At 34.2% G+C, this 21,915-nt stretch overlaps 2 non-coding genes across 2 annotated transcripts; one reads left to right on the forward strand and one right to left on the reverse strand.

Moving 5' to 3' along the window:
* Positions 1–868: 868 nt before the first annotated feature.
* LOC141626015 (small nucleolar RNA R71) lies at positions 869–975 on the forward strand. The gene has a single exon (XR_012535749.1). It is a non-coding gene; the product is annotated as a small nucleolar RNA R71 (small nucleolar RNA).
* A 20,608-nt stretch (positions 976–21,583) lies between these two features.
* Positions 21,584–21,690, reverse strand: LOC141624000 (small nucleolar RNA R71). Its single transcript, XR_012533812.1, has one exon. It is a non-coding gene; the product is annotated as a small nucleolar RNA R71 (small nucleolar RNA).
* Positions 21,691–21,915: the final 225 nt, after the last annotated feature.

A 21,915-nucleotide genomic window follows, 5' to 3' on the forward strand; every position in this document is an offset into this window, starting at 1 on the left:
CAAGTGAATGGCACTAACCGTTTCATGTCTAGGGGGGTTACTTTGAGGTGGTAATTGCCCCTTTTGTCTTTGTGAGCTAGAAGATGCTAGTTGGGTCAATTGTGTTTCCAACATCTTGGTGTGAGCTAGAATGTTGTTGATGGTGGTGTCTTTTGCTTGGCTATCTTTTTGCATTTGGGTGAAAATTTCTTGTTGATTCTTTTGCATTTGGAGGACCGCTTTTTGGACATCAAAACCTTGGTCATTGTGGTGATTGTATGGATTTTGATTTTGGTAACCTTGGTTTTGATTGTAAAAGGGTCTTTGATTTTGATTTCTCATGGGTGGTGGAGTGTATGTTGTTTGAGGGTTTTGGACATTTTGGCTTTTGTATGAGAGATTTGGATGGAACTTGGTGTTTTCATTGTAAAAATTTGAATAAGGGGTACCACTTTTGTAAGCTTGGAAAGCATTAACTTGTTCGGTTGTTCCCCTACATTCACTTGAGTCATGACCCAAGGTTCCACAATTCTCACATATCCCGCTTGGGATTGATGAGGATGCCGTCAAGGCATTAACATGATGCTTTGTTGATTTTGAGTTTTCCTCAAGTCTAGCCATAGCTTGTTCAAACTTTAAGTTGATTGTGTCAATGTGAGCACTAAGTTGAGCACCCAATTGAGTAACGGTGTCCACTTCATACTTTCCTCCTCTAGTAGCCTTGCGAGGCCTACTATATTGCGAATTATGGACCGCCATTTCCTCAATCTTGTTCCATGTTTGATTGTCATCAACTTCGGTGAACATTCCATTTGATCCCATATTGAGAATGTTCCTTGAATCTTCATATAAACCATTCCAAAATTGTTGCACTAAAAACCATTCGCTAAGTCCATGGTGAGGACATGAGCGACAAATACCTTTGAACCGCTCCCAAGCTTCATACAAAGATTCTTCATCCCTTTGCTTAAAACCCGTAATTTGAGCTCTTAGCATATTAGTCTTTTCCGGTGGGTAGAAATTTTTGTAGAAAGCTAGAGCTAGCTTCTTCCAAGAATCTATTCCAAGGGTGGCCTTATCAAGGCCCTTCAACCATTGCTTTGCGGTGCCGATTAACGAAAAAGGAAATAAGACCCATCTTATTTGGTCTTGAGTCACGCCTGTTTGAGAGATAGCTTCACAATAATCACAAAATGTTTCCATATGAGAATGAGGGTCCTCACTAGGCATTCCCCCGAATTGGCTCCTCTCAACTAGTTGAATGAAGGCGGACTTGGCAATAAAGTTTCCGGTAAGATGTTGTGGGGTAGGAGTACCATTTGGTAAATCCTCCTCGGTGGGTATAGAGTGTGACGAGAATTTAGGCATTGTAGGTGGATTTTGTGTGGTATTGTTTAATGGGTTTTCTTCTTCTTCTATTGCGAAAGGATTGACAAACTCACTAGTGGGTTGAACAACTTCACCAACACCTCCCAAATTCCTCCTAACAAGTCTCCTATTATTCGTCAAGGTTCTTTCGATTTCACGGTCAAAAGGTAACAAATCTCTTTGTAACCTTCTAGACATGCAAAATATCAAACAACTAGAAAACAATTAGAACAAACCTTGAGGAGTTTTACTTCCCCAAGGTGAAAAAGACACAACTAAAAACAATAAAAGAAATCTTAAATCAATTAAACACCGTCCCCGGCGACGGCGCCATTTTTGATCGGAGCCATTTCGTGTTCACAATTAAGCATATGTGGTCGTTGGTCAATGGTCGATACAAAACACAATTTATACTTCACAAACAACTCTATAATTAGTAAAGAGGCAAGTAAAGGTCGGATCCCAAGGGACGGGTATTGAAATGAAGATTCTATTGTAACTAGTGGTGTCTAGGGGTGTCACAAATTGGGTTGATGTAGAAGGTTACTAAACTAAGGTAGCAATGAAAATAAACTAACAAGGTAAATAAAATAAGGGGTGTAAACAATTGATTAAAAGCACTAGGGTGTCATGGGTTCATAGGGGAATCATGGGATATGATCATACAAACATGTTCTCAAATTATAAGCAAGCAATTATTGTTGTGATGGATTGAGTTGGGTTATATCTTACAATCCTAGGAAAGTTTGGGTCCCGGAGCCGAATCTCTTGGATTGTACAACACCTACAAGTCGACTTAATCTTCCCTACTTAACACATGCATGGTCTAACAAGACTCGAGTTGGGTTATGTCTTACAAGTCATGTTGAAAGGATAGAAGATGATAGTAAATGCAAGGATTCATAGGCTTAGCATTTCATCAAATATAACATGTGCATGTATTAAGATCAAAACAAGCAAGCAAATAAGATATGAAAGCATATTAATTTAAGCATGAATCATTCCCCATGTTGGTTTCCCCTAATCACCCATTAAACCCTAGCTAAGAGACTACTCACTCATTATCATATTGATCATGCTAGAAAGGTTGTCAATCATACTAACATAATGAAACATGATGAATAAATGAAAGTAATTAGCAATAATTAAAAAGGGATTAAGAGATTATACCTACTAATGATTCCAATAATAAAGCAAGAATAATAGAAGTACTTGAATCCTAGATTGAGAGGTTGTCAATCTCCCAATAATAACCCAAATAATCTTCAATTACCCAAAATAAAGTAAGAACAAGAGAGAGATTAAAGAACTAAAACTTGGATTAAAACTTGATTAATATTTGATTACAATATTGAAGAGAGATTTGATTGATATTAACTACACTAATTATTGATAAGAAGAACATGCTCCTCTAATTAGACTAATGGGGTATTTATAGTGAAAATTAGGGAGGATGCATTAGGGTTAACTAAGGGCTAAACTAGTAATTACACTTTTAAGTTGAGCAAGGAGCCTCCGGGATTATCCGAGAGAAGGGCTTCTCTTATCGATGCTTGAGGAATGAAAACGTCTTTGTCTTTGTCCGTGCGGATGGGAGTCGGGACGGCCGGATCTGGGCTGAAGGATCCGAGCGGATTCTTGGGCAAGACGCTCGGATTGGCGAGGGGAAATCCGAGCGGATTCCTTTGCGTGACGCTCGGATTGGCGAGGACGGACGGATTCTCTACAATCCGTTCGGATTGTAGTTCAGCAACTTTCCTTCTTCTTTTTCTTCCCTTTTCTTCATGAATTCCTTGGGGATTTCCTTGGGGACTCAAGGATCCTTTTCTCAACAATGCTCTTCTACTATGCTATGTACAAAGGCCTTCTAGTCTTGTCTCTCCTTGATGCTTGGTCATTGAATATGATCAATTTAGCCTTGTTTTGCCATGAAAATGCAAGATTCTTACTCCTTTCCTACCAAGGGATCAAAATCTCAAAGAATATGCAAAACAAAGAACTAAAGATAAGAAATGACCCAAATAGGCACTAAAAAGCATGAAAACAATGGTAATTCGGGGGCTAAATATGCGCTAATTATGGTCACATCACTTCCTAAAATAGTAAATCAAATAAACTATTTACAAATTCGGAAACCAACTCCTTTGGTCCCTTGAACACGCACTTCAAGGTAACACCATCTTTGTCGGACCACCTTCTCGAATTGCACCGTTTTCAAGGAACTGCGAAATAAATAATTTACAAAGCTTTTCTACTTTATACATTATAAAAAGAAAAACTAAAATAAAATAAAATAAAAATGATACGAGATCACATTAATTACAACCGAATCGATATCCCCATTCATTTCGGGAAATACCAATTAAACCTAAGGCCATACTAAGTACAAATTACATAATTCAAAATTATATAAAATAAAATATGACAATCATACTAAAAATTCAGCATTAATATATGTATAAAACATGCCATGTTATGTGCCAAATCACCCTATTTAAGCTAATATCGTATATATAGTCCGGTTTCATGGATTATTGTGACTATTAACTTATTAAAATCACACAATATTACATAAATCAAATCTACGTCCAAGTTAATTATCCTAACCCTCTTAGGACTCAAAATTTAATCTTCACTAAACATTTGACAATAATTCAACTTGATATTTATATAATTGCTCTTTAGTCATTATTATTCATAATAATAAGGAAATAATTCCCAAAAAGTCATAAAAATTCGAAAAATTCAAAATCATAATTTTGTATATTCTGGAAAATTCCCAACACCCCAAAATTTTAATAAAATTTGCCCTTTAAATTATTTTAATTTATTTCACAAATAAATCGTATAAAACATAATTTTAACCCTTTAATTCCAAATTAAACATAAAATTATGCAATAAATCAAAATTAAAATTTTGAATATTTTTAACAAGTTTTTAGAACCTGGAAATGATAAATTTTAAGCCCAAAAGTCGAATTTTTATTTTAATGACTATTAAAGTTGCTATTTATCAATTTATATCCCATAAAAATTAATAACCACTAAAATCATACGAAAATTAACATGCAACTTTAGATCTGAAGTTCATATCATATATACAACATTGGGAAAAAAATTTATGCCATAAAATTTATATTAGCTATTTTTGCCCAAATAGTCACTATTTATTCGATTTTTACATCTAAAAATCATAAATCATGCAAAATTAAATCATTTGATCTAAAAATTTACATACAGTGTGTAAATATTGCATGTGACAACATACTAAATTTTCATGGGCAGGAACAAAGTCTAACCATTTTTAACATAAATACCTCTATTTAATCGACTTTTAACATGTAAAAATCATAAATCATGCTATATAAAACCATTATATGTGACATTTTACATACAACATGTAAAATATGCATGTGAGGTCGTGTAAAAATTTCAAGGTCAGAATCATAGTCTAACTATTTTTAGCATTTTAATTGTCATTTTACTCAATAAAATCTAATAAAATTCTAATAATCATATTAAAGAGCAATAAAAATACCATAAATCATCAAAATGATCTAAAATCAATTTAGGACCAGAATATTAAATATGCAAAATTTTCGTGACATTTATCTTCATAAATCACAAATTTTTAAGTTTTATATGTTAACATATTAACTCGGAAAAACAAAACCGATTATGCATGCAATAACTCTTGTTCTTATACCAATTGTAGGATTCATATATCTCTTATTAGACATTTCTAATAACTCTATATTTTAGTTTCGTCATAAAACTAATTAGATCTTATGCATGCATAACATTATAATGCAAAGTAAGAAGAAAACCGATCTACTTACAATGAGGGCCAAATGGATTATACTAATTTGAACTACTTCCAAATTACTCTTCTTTAAGAAAAACCAAATGCTCCAAGAAAACCCTTAGATCCAATGGTAGGATCTACTCCTCAAGGATTTGTACCAAGGTAATCCCTCTTAATACTTTTACTAATTTGTTACTAGAAATTAGTAGAAGTACCCTAAAATGAACAACTAATATTATTGTATACTACTACTAGTAATGGGAATAATATTAGAGATATGTGAGTTATTCTTTCATATTAGTTCTTCACAAGATCTAGAGAGAATGTAGAGAAATTATCAATATAATTATGTTGTAAGAATGAATGAATTGTAGAGAACAATTCACAATATGATGAGAGAGGAAGGGGGTCACGGCTTCATAGGGTGTATGGGGAGCACACTCTCTTTTTAAGACACCATTTTTCTCTTATCTAAGTATAGGGTAGGGTGTTGTTCTTGTTATATGCAAAAGGCATATCATTATGGCCTTAAGCATGCTAATAAAATAATTGATAAAACAACACCCACTATCATGTTGGAGTAGTGTCCTCCACAATTAGTGCGTTTACATATTAAATCTCGTAAAAGGAATATCAGAGATTTATCTTTTTATTTGTCAACTGGTCATCGTTAATCGGTAATGATTGGCTGACTAGAGTTTGGCATTACTGTCGTGTGACGGCGATGGTCAGCTGATCCCTTTAGGTCACACCTATAGGATGATGCCCAAATGGAAAAACTAATTATTTGTATGAGATAGAAAATAATTAAATCCTTGTATTATTTGACTTTTAGTTAGTCACATAAATGTATTATTTGATGAAGGGTTACGAACTCGGGACAAGGAGATTTATTATTTAATTATGTGATGTTTAAATAATAAACTAGTTTTGGAGCCCGTGAAAATCACGGGATCGTTAATAATTAACTGTGTTTAAGTGTTTAATTTGTGAATAACTTATATGGATTAGTCCCCCTCTCTCAATCATTTGTTTAATTTTAATTAAAAAACCACTCACAAATAATTAAAAAAAAAGGTAAATAAATGAACACGACAAAGGGAGCACTATTTTAAAACAAAAGTTTAATACACTCCAAATTTTTTATTCGGGATGATACGCAAACCAAAATGTGAATAGCTTGGTTGTTTTGAAGCGAGGATACAATCCGTCAAATTGAATTTCCGGGTACTTCTGGTCTTATGGACAATCTTGACGCCATAGAAGTATAGGAACATGAATTTGTGCTACATTGTCGTCCCCTGTTTTCAAATGATTTAAAAATATGAGTACAAGTTGCTACCAATAAAACAAAACATTAAAAGAAGTCACACTTTCATATATGAACAAATTGCATTGAAAATTATTTTCTACTCCATATGCAGTTAAAAACCTCCCAACTTCGAAATATATAGCGTGATTACTTTTCATTCATTATCCCTTATTTCTCTACAAAAATATAACATTCTTATTATTTCACTTACAGTAAGTACACATATAGATATGGAATTTAAATAAATACTCCCGTCAAAATCCTAAAACTCGTACAATATGGATAATTATGCTAGTTTCGTAAAAATATTTCTTATTAGGTATGCAAAATAATTACACGAAGTTCAAAGCACATCGATGTTAGGATCGCATTAACATATACATACCTCCTACAATAACATCATTAATAAATTATCAAGTTAATTAATTGAATTGGCACCTCCAATTAAGACTATTAAATATAAATACATGAACAAAAAGAAAAGGAAAAGGCAGACACACAATTCCAATAAATACTTTAAATTACAGAGAGAACAAAAAAAATCGACTTTTGTAAGGACGGGTAATGTTGGTTTGGACAACCTGGTATCAAATAAGACAATATGAATTGGTATTTTGATGAGATTTTATAGAAAGAAAATCAATGACTCTCAATTTTCTCGTTTGAGTTGCTAATGATTCTTCAATTGCCCGTTTAATTAATGGTTCTTCAATTGCGTCTTTAATTAGTGATTCTTCAATTGTCTCTTTATTATTTGACCATTGCTTTGATCGGCTTAAAGATTATAGAATATGAATGATTTTTTTCACCAACAAACATTGCAACTTGCCTCTTTATTGTTTGAATGCAGATATTGTTTTTATTGTTGTTTTGATGCATTTTAAAGTACCTGGCCCTATGTTTATCTTGCAAAGAAACGATCGTGAACTTTTATGTGAGCAACTTTAACAACTATTCCGAATAATTCCAACGAAATGTTACATATATTTAAAATATCACATTTTGTGTCATAATAATATACTCCGTAGTATATATATGATTAGATTTGAGACAAAAGTAAGAGAGTAAAGTAAGGATCAAAACTTTATAAGTGAACCCTAATAATCATTATTAGTAGTATAAGATGAGCAAAACTAATTACACATTTCTCAGAATCACGCAATAAATAGAGATTTAAGCATATACGATTCTAAACATAGCTTCTTCATATTCGATCATTCAACAAAAATTATAATCAAAACAATACTATTATACTTCATACGAAATATTAGCCTTTTCTAATTCGTGAGAAAATAAAATATAAACAAATCATTCAAAAAATATTTATCCAAAAAATATTGTGAGTTACAGAATAGTATATTTGACGGAAAACAAAAAAAATGATTTAAAGGCTTGAAAGCATTGGAATTGGAACAATGAATTATTGGAGAATAAGAATCCGTTTCTAATTAATTACTATTTATGCATATTATAACACTATGATAAGATCAAATTGACATATGTGCATCGTACTTTAACAATTTGGCTAAGCAATTTGATTTGTAATCTGTTTGACGGAATAAAAATAGAACATAAGTGTTAAAAGAAGACTAAAGTGTAGGAAAAAGTAAGGACAATAATGTAACAACATGTCAACAATTTATTAAAGATTTATGTTACCATTCGATATTACAAATACATCATTGTAGAAAAAAGAAAAACCGACAAAAATGAAAGAGTCATCTAAACCAAGAAAAAAATCTGTAAAGCAGATCCATAGCCATTATTTGGAACCTCGTGTATTGTTATTGATATGTGAGTATGTCATCCTCCTATAATATTGGTACAAACACACACACACACACACACACACACACACACACACACACACACACACACACACACACACACACACACACACACACACACACACACACACACACACACACACACACACACACACACACACACACACACACACACACACACACACACACACACGCGCACACACACACACACACACACGCGCACACACACACACACAAATAACTAATAAAATTCTAATTAATTCAAAACATAATAAAAATAAAAGTGAAACAATTAATTAAGTTCTCTATGTATAGTTTACCTGCCAATTTTTTGAATAAAGTTGAAAATTCATTCTCCTGCAATATAAATATAAACACCAAAAAATAACTAATAAGATTCTAATTAATTAAAAACATAATAAAAATAAAAAGCGAAATAATTAATTTAGTTCTTTAGCTATACCTTACCTACTAATTTTTTGAATAAAGTTGGAAATTCATTCTCGTGCAATATTAATACAAATACAAAAAATAATAACAAATTAATACAAAACATAAGAAAAATAAAAAACGAAACAATTAGTTTACTTTTCTATGTATACTTTAGGTGCCTTTTTTTTTAATAAAATTGAAAATTAGAGTGAATATAATAGTTATATATATGAAAAATTCTATTACAAATTCTCTCAAAATTTTTTGGATGAAAGAAAAATAAAAAATATGGTACATAACTACGGAGTATATATAGTAATGATGAAAGGAAAGTTAGAAGGTCATCTCATTAAATAAAGGAAATAATTGTTAAATAAATAAGGTAAATAAATAACAAAAATTATGAGAAGAGATTAATGGTTTACAATTTTTTTTCTTTCTTTTTTGTGTTTATAATTTATATTTTTTTAAATTTTTTGACCTTATATTTTTTAATTTTCTTAAATTGGTAATCCATATCACTTTTTTTTACCATGTCACATTAAAATTTGCCACTTCACAATTAAACTTGCCATGTCACATTTTTTAGGTTAGCCTTTTAATAAGATTTTATAGATTAATATAAGTGAATTATTATTAACCAATAGAAAAATTACACGTGGATTAAAAAAATTAAAGGTTTAAAGTAGCCTTTTAACAATATTCAAGTCAAAAGAAAATTACAAAGATGTTCCATAACCATTATTTCTAAATTTCATGCAATGTTATTGATATGTGAGTATGTCATCCTCTTGCAATTTCAATCTAAACAAAAAAATAATAACTAAATAAGATTATAAATATTAATTAATTCAAAATATAATAAGAATAAAAAAAGTTAAATAATTCATTTGGTTATATATATATGCATACTTTACCTACCAAATTTTTAGATACAAATGAAAAATAGGATTGTTGTAATATTTATATAAGGAAATTTTTGTAATTAATTATCTAATTAATTTCAAGAATTTATTTGAGAGAAGAATAATGTTTTGTGAACTAAGAGGGAGATAACAAATCATGGTAAAATAAATATAAAGTATAATAATTGTGACGAAAAACAAAAAGACAATCTATTAAATAAAAATAAATAAAAGTTAAATGGATAGGTAGATTGATACAAAATTATGAGAGGAAAATAACGAGTTTGTATTAATTTTTTTTTTGTTTGCAACTAATATTTTTTATTTTGTTAGTATTTATAAGTAACACATGATATTTAGAGATTATTTCTACTTAGATAATCAAGTAATTAATATAAGTGAATTATTACTAACCTATAGAAAAATTACACGTGGATTAAGCTTAAATGCTTTTACTAGCCTTTTAATAATATTGTATAGATGATTAGAATTTATTAATTAATTAATTGTTAGTTAATTAATTTTATACGATATGTGTATATGTTTTGAGGTGGAATTAATTAGTTATTAAATTTTACAAGAGGTTGTAAAATTAGCTAAGTGACTTAATATTGATACATTGTATGTTGATAAAATGGTCTTATGATTACTTAATGGTTAAGTAGTCATTGGTAGTTAATTTGTATTATTTAAGTGTTAAATAATTAAATTAATATTTAATTATGTAAGATAATTAAATATAAGACTTATAAGCATTTGTGGGGCAAATGTCGAAAACCGAAATGGACTCATATAAGTCCATTTGGCTGATTTTTTAGAGGACACCAAGTGTCCTTTTAAGTGGAAAATTCCACTTAGATTTGTCTCCTATATTTGGCTATAAATACCCAACTATTCACATCATTTTACAAGTTGGAAAAATTTGAAGAAATTTGTGTCTTTGTTTGAGCACTTTATCAAGAGACCATTTTTCTTCTCATTTGTTCATCTTGTTCATCTTAAAAACACATATATAAATTAACTAGTAATATTATCAAAGTAATAATATTATTTAGTACATCAAATATACAATAAACAAGGTTTACTACTACATATACCTAGTTAGTATTTTAGTAGTATTTTGGGTTGATTCTTGGGTGCTTCCTTAGGAGACCATCTATTTTGGTGGTTTGTTGTCTTGGAGGATCATCCATTTTCATAGCTCAAGAACAACATCAAGGAAGGAGTCTTTGAGTTGTGCCCAAAACATGCCTTATACAATGTAAGGAACTTTTGTCTTAAGATGGTTTAATACCATCTTTTATACTTTTATTTGTATGCATGTAGATTTAGACCACTTTAAATTAATTTGTAATTTTAATATCATAAGATGAGTATTAATATGGTCCAAATAACTAACAAGTGGTATCAGAGCATTGTTAAATACATGCATGTTGTTTTAAGACGATTTTAGTAATTTATGAGATAAATTAATAAAATTGATATTATGTTACTAAAATTAGTTTTATCACATAATATGGTATTGCATGTATATAATATGGTCTTAGGATGATATGGGACGAAAATTTGATTTGTGTTAAATTTTTCCACTTTTTATAACTTAAAATGGCATAAAATTGAGTAAAAATGCATTAAAATTAATTAAGAGTTAATTAAAATTGGTTGCATGTTAATTTTATGCATATTTATTTAGAAATAACCACATGCATGTTCTATTTATGAGGTAAGTAGATACTTTAGATTAATATGATTAATTTAGGTAGTTTATTGATTTTTATTTGATAAAAATTGGTAAATAATGGTTATTTTGTAAATAAATATTGATTTAATTTTTGGGCTCGAAATTTTTTAATTTTTAGCTCCTGGAAATTGTTCCAAAATGTACAAATTTTTATTTTAAGTCATTTCAATTTTTATGGTTTGATTTAGAATTAAATCGTAAAAATTGTCGCTTTACCGATTAAATTGTGAAATCGTTTTAAATAAATTTTAAAAACAAAAATTATCACTTGCATGTAGGGATGTCATTGGGGCGGGGCGGTGGTGGATATAGGCTCCTCCGTACCCGTACCCACCAAGAACAACTCGTACCCATCCCCGCCCCACCACCCGTGGCAGGTACAAGTTTCCAAAACCATCCCCGCCCTAACGGGTGGAAATTTAAAACCGTACCCGCCTCGCTTACCCATTAACTCGCTACACGACAATTTTATTCGATAAATTTGTTCGTAAAAGTTGGTTTAATCATTATTAATTTCCATCTTTTTTAATTTATCTTTATAATTTTATTTTTTCACCAAGTAAGTTAGTAAAAAACTTTATAAAATAGTTATTATTAACATTATATCTTAACTATAACTAAATAAGATTTATATAATTATCATAATCCTACTAGTTTTTTTAATGATTTCCGGGTAGACGGGTATTAGGTGGGTAAGATGCAAAATCCATCCCCGCCCCATGACCCATGGCGGGTACAATTTTCGTACCCGCACCCGCCCCACCACCCGCCAAAACTCTACCCATCCCCGCCCTAACTGGGGCGGGTGCGGGGCGGTACCCACATATACCCGCCCCGCTGACATCCCTACTTGCATGGCATTTTTGGTGTAAGACCAGAATGTTCATGGCTTTGAAATTTATTTTTCCATAAGTGTTTAAATTAAATGGAATTTTTGTATGATAATTGTGAATTATTATATTATTTTTGTCATAATTGTGATTTAATTTCCATATAAATTCAAGTTAATTGTTGAGAATAATTATTTTGATATTAGACCAGATTAGTATGATGAGTAAGTCTTAAAATTGTTTTAAGAATTGATTATGAATTTTTATTGGTAAAAATTCAGTCAAAGCAAGCTCAAATGATCGTTGTTGGTAAGTTAGACGATTTGGCATGTCATTTTCCATAATGCATTTGATTATTCATTTGGATGAATGTTTTTTTTAGCATTATAATTATGTAATTTTTTTCCTAATATGGCCATAGGTAGAAGTTGGTATTTCCCGTAATGTAAGGGAATATCGACTTGTTTTGTAATTAATTGCGATTTCGTATCGCCTAATTTGTAATTAATTAATAGTTTTTATTTTAATTTTATTAAAAATTGTATAATAGGGTATTGTTATGTAATTTAATTATTAGTAATTAGATGAAGCATCTAAAGACGGAGTTTTCATGAAGACGGTGTTTTCGGAAAGGCGTTCCGAAATCCTAAAGAAGGAGGTCAATTTATGAAGACTCAAGGGACCAAGGAGTTGGTTTCCGATATGTAATAATTTTAGTTAATTAGATTAACTAGGTGGCCATATTAGGACTTACTTGTTTACATTTATGCATTCATGCCAAATCGTCACTACATGTTTTATTTTTGTTGTTATCGATTTAATTGTCTAGCATTCACCAATTTAGTTCACTTAAAAGTGATAGACAATTAAATTGATAAGATTTCTCACATTTGTTTAAAATTGTGATTAACCGTTACCAAATAATAGCACCTATGAATCCCTTCTTCATTAGAGGTAGGTTCGGATCACCGAGGTACACTCTTTTTACGTTGGGTAAGTAGGGTAATAAAGGTTATTACGCGTGAAAATTTGGTTGGACTCAACGGAATAAATATGGGTTGAATCGGTCCACCGTGCCCATATTTATTCTGGGGCTAAAATATAGATTTTAAGGAAATCCGTCAACCAAAAGTTCTAGTAGTATAATCAGTTAAAATGTTGACTCACCAAATTATATAAATATGGGTTGTATCAGTCCACCGTGCCCGTATTTATATAAAATTGGATCTTGGAATCATTTATATAATTCAGTGGGAGATCATTATATAAATGGGAACTTGTTAAATAGTTTTACAAGTTAAATATTTCTAGACGATAAATGTTAATCTTTCCTTTTTTCCTTTGTAGTAATCACGATGACTTCTACTAGTGAAATCGTCACCATAGCTAGAGATTCATGGCTACGTTCTTTTATGGACAAATATGTTTTAAAAGCCGACAGTAGTAATTTTAAAGATTGGGAGGAACAACTTCGATTAGCTGCCGCAGGTGATGGCAAATTACGCTACCTTGTCGATCCCTCTCCCCCTTCGCCTAGTACTAGGGCCAATGCCGATGTAAGGGAGGCTTTTTCAAATTATCAAAAGGAATCCGCCGCAATTAAAAATGTTTTGATTTTTTCAATGGATCCTGCTTTACAAAGGCAATGTGTCAAGTTTCGCGATGCACATGAAGTATTCTCTAGACTTTCTACTATGTTTTCTCAAGCCCCGAGGATAATTCAGTATGACACTGTCGTTCGGTTCTTTGAGGCTAACCTCAAAGATGGACAACCTGTAAGTTCACAAGTACTTAAAATGATTGAGTACGTGAAGGGGAAGAAGCAGTTTAAGAGGAACGCAGGTAAGAAGCCCGTTCAGGTGGAGGGCAAAGGTAAAGCAATTGTGAATTGCTCTACCAAGCCTAAACCTATAAAGGGTAATCCTCTTAAAGATACTTGTAATTATTGTAATAACAAGGGACATTAGAGACTTAATTGTACAAAGTACCTGGATGACATAAAAGCTGGCATTGTGAAGCCGACATGTAATTTCTCAACCGAATCTTTTATGATAGACATAAATTATGCTTCAAATACAACTTGGGTATTAGATACTGGTTGTGGTTCTCACTTGCGTAATCATTTGCAGGGCCTAAAAAGCATAAGAAAGCTAAACAAGGGTGATGTCGATCTCCGAATGGGAAACGGGTCTAAAGTAGCTGCCGTCTCAGTAGGAACTTATGTACTTAGTTTAGCTTCGGGGTTGGAGTTGCATCTTAATAATTTTTTATTTTGTACCAACGCTATCTAGAAATATAATATTCGTATCTGTGTTAGACACTGAAGGGTTTTCCTAATCATGATTCTTCAATCATGTGAATAAAACCATTCTCAATTATCACATGAACGAAAAATATAATCCTTTGATGCTTGCTTGAGACCATTCTAGGATCACTTAAGAAAGCTACGCATCATACGTTACGATTCTTATATCTTTATTTAAGATTTTGTGTTCCAAACACATCCTTCTCTAAATTCCCATTTTAGAAAAGCAAATTTTTAATATCATTTGCCATTCTTCATCAAAATGAAAGGTGACGATTCCTAACATAATTTATCTTGATTAACATCTTCATGTCAATCTATGCACTTAGGTACTCTAAAGCTCTATTTACTATTAAGGAGACCCTCACCTTAATGTAAATCTACTCTAGAGTAACAATTTTTGGATTGTAATGCTATGGCTCGTTTGTAACAAGGTCGATTTGGGACAAGGTTATAATACCATTACTTTCGAAAAGCAATATTTTAACAATAAGACATGTGTGCTATACTCCCACTCTATCTTTATAGAATATAGTTCCATTACTTTCACAAAGTAACACATTAACTATAAGACATGTTTGTGACGATCCAATCTACTCCCACTCTATCTCTTGGAAATACATCTATCTTCTTAAGAGATAGCTTTGTGAGTTACAAACATATATGGTGAGGTTTTGGAAGTTTCTCTAGATTGACGTGTTAGCACATAAAAGACCAGCTCTATTATGGCAGCTTGATTCATGTAATATTCGAGTCTGATCCATGTCATTTGTTAAATAGACTCTCTATTTCAGGTATCTCCTGGTTGACCATCCGTTTAGAATAACGTGTCTGTTTTGGATTGGAAATTCCCAAAATTAGGTTCGATAACTCAAACCGACTCATATTAGTTTGATCTTATGGGTAGTGACACTAGGTCATAATCCATATTTTAATAAATCAAGTTCATTACTTAGATCTTTGCCACTAGGATCGAATCGTAATGCTTTATTACTTTGTTCAATTGGTTCTCTATGTCATTTAGAAATTCCTTAAATTTCTCAAATGCTTCACTTTATATTTGACTAAGTAAATATACCCATATCTACTTATATCATCGGTAAAAGTGACGAAGTAGTCATAAATTCCCCTTGCAGTGATGCTTATTGGAACACATTGTAGATACCTAGTATATGCCGAGACTCCAACAAACACCCGATGATTATCGGACTACAACATGTTTTGGGTTCGCAGCGTTTGATCGACAGTTTGTGTACAACTTTACGTCGGAAAACTTAAAACGATTTCGAAAACAAAACATTTCAAAACATTTCAAAAATACCTGGAGTGTTTAATGCACAACGACGGGGTCGCGATGACACTAACTAGAGTCAAAACCGACACCGGACCAAAATCCGACTCGAAAATTCAAAATCCTGACTCCAACAATGAGTCAAACCGAGTCAACCACAAAAACAAAATATCTCAAGCCTTCTATACTAAGTTTTCCCGGATTCATGAATGGTCAAGTACCAAACATGTGACTACAAAACCTAGGATAGAACAAATCATGATTGCGTTTGTTGTGATAGTGACAACACGACTCGAAGTGCCGCGACGTGGCTCGCGCCTCTTTGAGCGACCCAGTGGCCACGTCGCTCAAAACTCACACAACCACTCATTCTCCTATAAATACCCCTCAAATGTCGCCCATTTGAGACTTACGCGAGTGTCCGCCCCCTCTTTTCTCCCTTAAAATTCTCGACTCGACTTCTAAAGTCACAATCCGACGCGTGTTTACGACCTACCGATCGTAAACACGAGCCTTACACATTGTTTGGTACCGTCATCGTGCATTAAAATACTTGTCCGACCACTTTGACCACTACACCATCACTAAACTTTTAAAACACTCTTTTACTTACCAAAACGGTTTTAAACCGAGTTTTTTCCGATCAAACAAGTTGTTACACTTACGTCGGTCACTCGCCACAACCAAACATGTAAGTATGAGGGTGTAAAAATCTTCTTTTATTATGTTTTCTTTCGTTTCATGACTTTAACATGCTAAAACATGCATAACATGAACCAAAACATGGAATAAACGAGCCAAAACTGATTTTTGGTCTGAGGCAGAAGCCCCTTAGGTCGCCTACTGGCTCGCGCCTAAATGGGGTGCTCAGACCAGAGATCAACCGTGTTTGTTCTCGTCATTTCCCTTAATCCATTTTTCATATTTGTAACCGGTTTCTACCATTTCAAATATTTTCGAAACCTTTTTGTTTCATTTCACATGTTTTAACCATAAAGCATTTTTCACCCTTGGTTCTTCATACCATGACGGTTAAATCCGTGTTTCGGTAATAATATTTGGTTAATGACATTTAAGAGTTATTTTAAAGCCTTTTATTTCATTTCTTTACATTTTTCAAACAAACATATTAGTCACCAACACGAAATCATCCTTGGTTCTATATACCATGCCGGATTTTAACCCGGGTACGATGATGAGTATCGACTAATTACATTCAAAATGGACTTAAAACAACTAGTCCATAATCATTTTCAAAACTATTCATGTCAAGCTTGTCAAACCGAACCCGACATCGAATATTATCGAACAATGATGATTATTCGAGTCTAGTTCTTCAAATCAAGAAATACGGTCTAAACGACCCTTTCAAAATCAAACCGGGTCCAAATACCCATTTTCAACACGTTTCATAACGTTTTCTAAAAAGTCAGAACACGGCATACAGCCGTTGGCTAACCCGCGCCTCAAGCAGGCCTTTTCTTTCTCATTTTCAAAACCAGAGGGAGGCCCCTTACACCGCCGGCTGGCTCGCGCCTCTTATAGCCGTCTGGTACAGGGCCTGTTCCCTTCCAGCATTAGTCTAGGACGATCCCAACTCCGGTTAACCCTGATATAGGACGGATCATATGACTATTCAAACCACATTTGCAAAATGCCTTACTAAGACAAATGGATCATGTTATGCACCCTAAACCTAATACGGTAAATGGATGTTTAATTTCCGTCTTGCATGCAAATCAACCATTAATCCAACTCGACATCTTATACTTGATACTTGGATTAAATCAACCGACTTAGAAAGCTCTCACATGTTAGGTTTAAAACATTGGATGCGCATTCATACATTTAAACCGTTTTATCAACTTTTGCATTCAACCAACCAAGATCGATCAGTAGAGGCCGCTAAACGCGGGCGGGATTGGGTGTCTGATTAAAGGGCTTCCCAATACGTACCTTCACCTCTTACTCAGAAACTTTGGATAGTGGACGACCTTATCCAGGGCGTACGAGAGTTATTCTAGAGATAGGATGCTAAAGAGGGACGATTTCCTTATCTTTAGTACCTATGTCAAAACGCTGCTTTGTGCTTCGATTTGACCGAGGTATAAAGTGGAATTCGAACGGGTTCCAGGCATCCCACAAATGCTTGGTGGCGACTCCGAACATCTCTAATCGTTTCGAGACCCTTACCGAGACGAAACCGACCGATCTAAAACGATCCTGTCGAAAGCACCTTTACGCTGCCGAGCGTGGCTTTCAAAAAGACCGCTGCCATTGTCCACAGATCGGCTGGGCATGCGCAGGTGGGCCATGTCCACAGATTGGCGACTCCGCTGTGGATAACTAGGACACTTACGTCTTTTTGATCCCTAGATGGTGAGACTCGAACGAGGTCTTGGTTGGAATGCATTAATTGATATTACGGTCACGGTCGGGTTCCTTGTCCGGGCCCACAACCTAACCCTTTTCGACCAATTGGCTCGTCTCGTCGGCGTGAGTTTATCTCATTCCCGCGGTTCGAATCCCGATTGAGTCAAGCATACCATTGACGTTACACATTTCTGTTTTGTCAAAGAGCTTTTATCACTTTCGAGCACGAGGCTAGGGCACCCTCCTTACACATTTTGTTTGGATTGGTATCCCTCTCGCAAATCGGGGTTTGATCGCTTGGTGTGTAACCCACCCTTTAGCTAAAACCCGTGTCAGCATGATGCATAATATAATGAAACTGTGAGTGCTTATGTGCTACTTGATCATAAGTCCTTCCGTGTCATTTTGCAAACTTTCAAAATCACCTTTTGCGCCGTTATAATGATAATTTCAAATCTCGGTCTTTCGCCGACCGATGCACGCCTTTCTAGGCCGTCGTAATGACGATTTTCAAACCCGGTTTTGTATAACCATTTCAACACGCCTTTCTAGGCCATCGTAATGACGATTTTCAAACTCGGTTTTGTATAACCATTTCAACACGCCTTTCTAGGCCGTCGTAATGACGATTTTCAAACCCGGTTTTGTATAACCATTTCAACACGCCTTTCTAGGCCGTCGTAATGACGATTTTCAAACTCGGTTTTGTATAACCATTTCAACACGCCTTTCTAGGCCGTCGTAATGACGATTTTCAAACCCGGTTTTGTATAACCATTTCAACACGCCTTTCTAGGCCGTCGTAATGACGATTTTCAAACTCGGTTTTGTATAACCATTTCAAATCACCTTTTTACACCGTTATAATCGCCGCGTCTAGACACAGATTTTAACCCGTTTTGCGCCGACAATGGCTCTTTCAAAACCCGAGAAAAGCACACACCCTTTTCTCGAGACACTTTCGGGATCCCGAGGACCATGCACCGTCCCTGATGTGACCATAATTAGCGCATATTTAGCCCCCGAATTAGCCTTGTTCCCATGCTTTTTAGTGCATATTTGGGTCATTTCTTATCTTTAGTTCTTTGTTTTGCATATTCTTTGAGATTTTGATCCCTTGGTAGGAAAGGAGTAAGAATCTTGCATTTTCATGGCAAACGAAACTAAATTGATCGAATCCAATGACCAAGCATTAAGGAGAGACAAGATTAGAAGGCCTTTGTACATATTATAGTAGATGAGCAATGTTGAGAAAGGATCCTTGAGTCCCCAAGGAAATCCCCAAGGAATTTATGAAGAAAAGGGAAGATAAGAAGAAGAAATCTTGCTGAAGAACAATCCGTGCGGATTGACTACAATCCGGCCGTCCTCCACCTGCACAATCCGTGCGGTTTCATCACAAGACGCTCGGGTTAGCCCTGCCACAATCCGCCCGGATTCCTCCAAAGCCGCTCGTGTTCCACCGCCAGAATCCGCCCGTCCCGACACTAATCCGCTCGGATTCCTCTACAACGCAATTTCGTCTTCTCCAAGCTACAAAAAAAGAAGCCCTTCCTTCGAAAAATACCGGCTCCTCCCTGCTCAATCTAAAAAGTGTAATTACTAGTTTAGCCCTTAGTTAACCCTAATGCATCCCCCTAATCTCCACTATAAATACCCCATTAGTCTAATTAGAAGAGCATGTTCTTCTTATCAATTCTTAGAGTAGTTAATACCAATCAAATCTCTCTTTAATTTTGTAATCAACAATTAATCAAGTTATAATACAAGTTTTATTTCCTTAATCTCTCTTTTGTTCATCCTTTGTTTTGGGTAATTGAAGATTATTTGGGTTATTATCGGGAGATTGACAACCTCTCAATCAAGCATCAAGTACTTCTTTTATCTTTGCTTTATTATTGGAATCATTAGTAGGTATAATTCTCTTAATCCCTTTTTAATTATTGTTAATTACTTTCATTTATTCATCATGTTTCATTTTGTTGGTATGATTGACAGCCTTGCTAGCATGATCAACATGATAATGAGTGAGTAGTCTCTTAGCTAGGGTTAATGGGTGATTAGGGGAAACCAACATGGGGAATGATTCATGCTTAAATTAATATGCTTTCATGTTTTATTTGCTTGCTTGTTTTGATCTCAACTCATGCACATGTTATATTTGATGAAATGCTAAGCCTATGAATCCTTGCATTTACCACCATCTCCTATCTTTTCAATGAGACTTGTAAGACATAACCCAACTCGAGTCTCATTAGACCATGCATGTTGTTGAGTAGGGAAGACTAAATCGACTTGTAGGTGTTTTACAATCTAATCGATTCGGCTCCGGGACACAAACTTTCCTAGGATTGTAAGATATAACCCAACTTAATCCATCACAACAATAATTGCTTGCTTATAATTTGAGAACATGTTTGTATGATCAATTCCCATGATTCCCCTATGACCCCATGACACCCTAGTGCTTTTTAATCAATTGTTTACAACTCTTTAATTCATCTTGCTTGTTTATTTCTATTGATATTTTAGTTTAGTGACCTTCTACATCAACCCAATTTGTGACACCCCTAAGACACCACTAGTTGCAATAGAAATCTCATTTCAATACCCGTCCCTTGGGATCCGACCTTTACTTGCGTCTTAACTAATTGTAGAGTTGTTTGTGAAGCTATAAATTGTGTTTTGATTCGGACGTGACCCAACGACCACACCTTAAATTGTGAACACGAAACGGACCGATAAAAAATGGCGCCGTTGCCGGGGACGGTGTTTACTTGATTTAGATTTCCTTTTATTGTTATTAGTTGTGTCTTTCTTCGCCTTGGGGAAGTAAAACTCCTCAAGGTTTTTTCTAATTGTTTTCGAGTTGTTTGATATTTTGCATGTCTAGGAGGTCACAAGGTGATTTGTTACCTTTTGACCGTGAAATTGAAAGAACTTTAACGAAAAATAGGAGATTTGCTAGGAGGAATTTGAGAGGTATTAGTGAGATTGTTCAACCAACTATTGAGTTCATCAACCCTTTCGCAATAGAAGGAGAGGAGAACCCATTACACAATACCCCACAAAATCAACCTACAATGCCTAAATTCTCGTCACATTCCGTACCCACCGAGGAGAACCTACCCAATGGTACTCCTACACCACAACATCTAACCGGAAATTTTATTGCCAAATCCGCCTTTATCCAATTAGTCGAAAGGAGCCAATTTGGGGGGATGCCTAGTGAAGACCCTCATTCTCATATGGAAACCTTTTGCGACTATTGTGATGCAATCTCTCAAACCGGTGTGACTCAAGATCAAATTCGATGGGTCTTATTTCCTTTTTCTCTAATCGGCACCGCGAAACAATGATTGAAGGGCCTTGACAAGGCCACTCTTGGAATAGATTCTTGGAAGAAGTTGGCTCTAGCTTTCTACAAAAAATTCTACCCACCGGAAAAGACTAACATGCTAAGAGCTCAAATTACGGGTTTTAAGCAAAGGGATGAAGAATCTTTGTATGAAGCTTGGGAGCGGTTCAAGGGAATTTGTCGATCATGTCCTCACCATGGACTTAGCGAATGGTTCTTGGTACAACAATTTTGGAACGGTTTATATGAAGATTCAAGGAACATTCTCAACATGGGATCAAATGGAATGTTCACCGAAGTTGATGACAATCAAACATGGAACAAAATTGAGGAAATGGCGGTCCATAACTCACAATATAGTAGACCTCGCAAGGCTACTAGAGGAGGAAAGCATGAAGTGGACTCCGTTACTCAATTGGGTGCTCAACT

The sequence above is a fragment of the Silene latifolia genome, chromosome X (assembly GCF_048544455.1).
Source record: "Silene latifolia isolate original U9 population chromosome X, ASM4854445v1, whole genome shotgun sequence".
Taxonomy (NCBI): Eukaryota; Viridiplantae; Streptophyta; class Magnoliopsida; order Caryophyllales; family Caryophyllaceae; genus Silene; species Silene latifolia.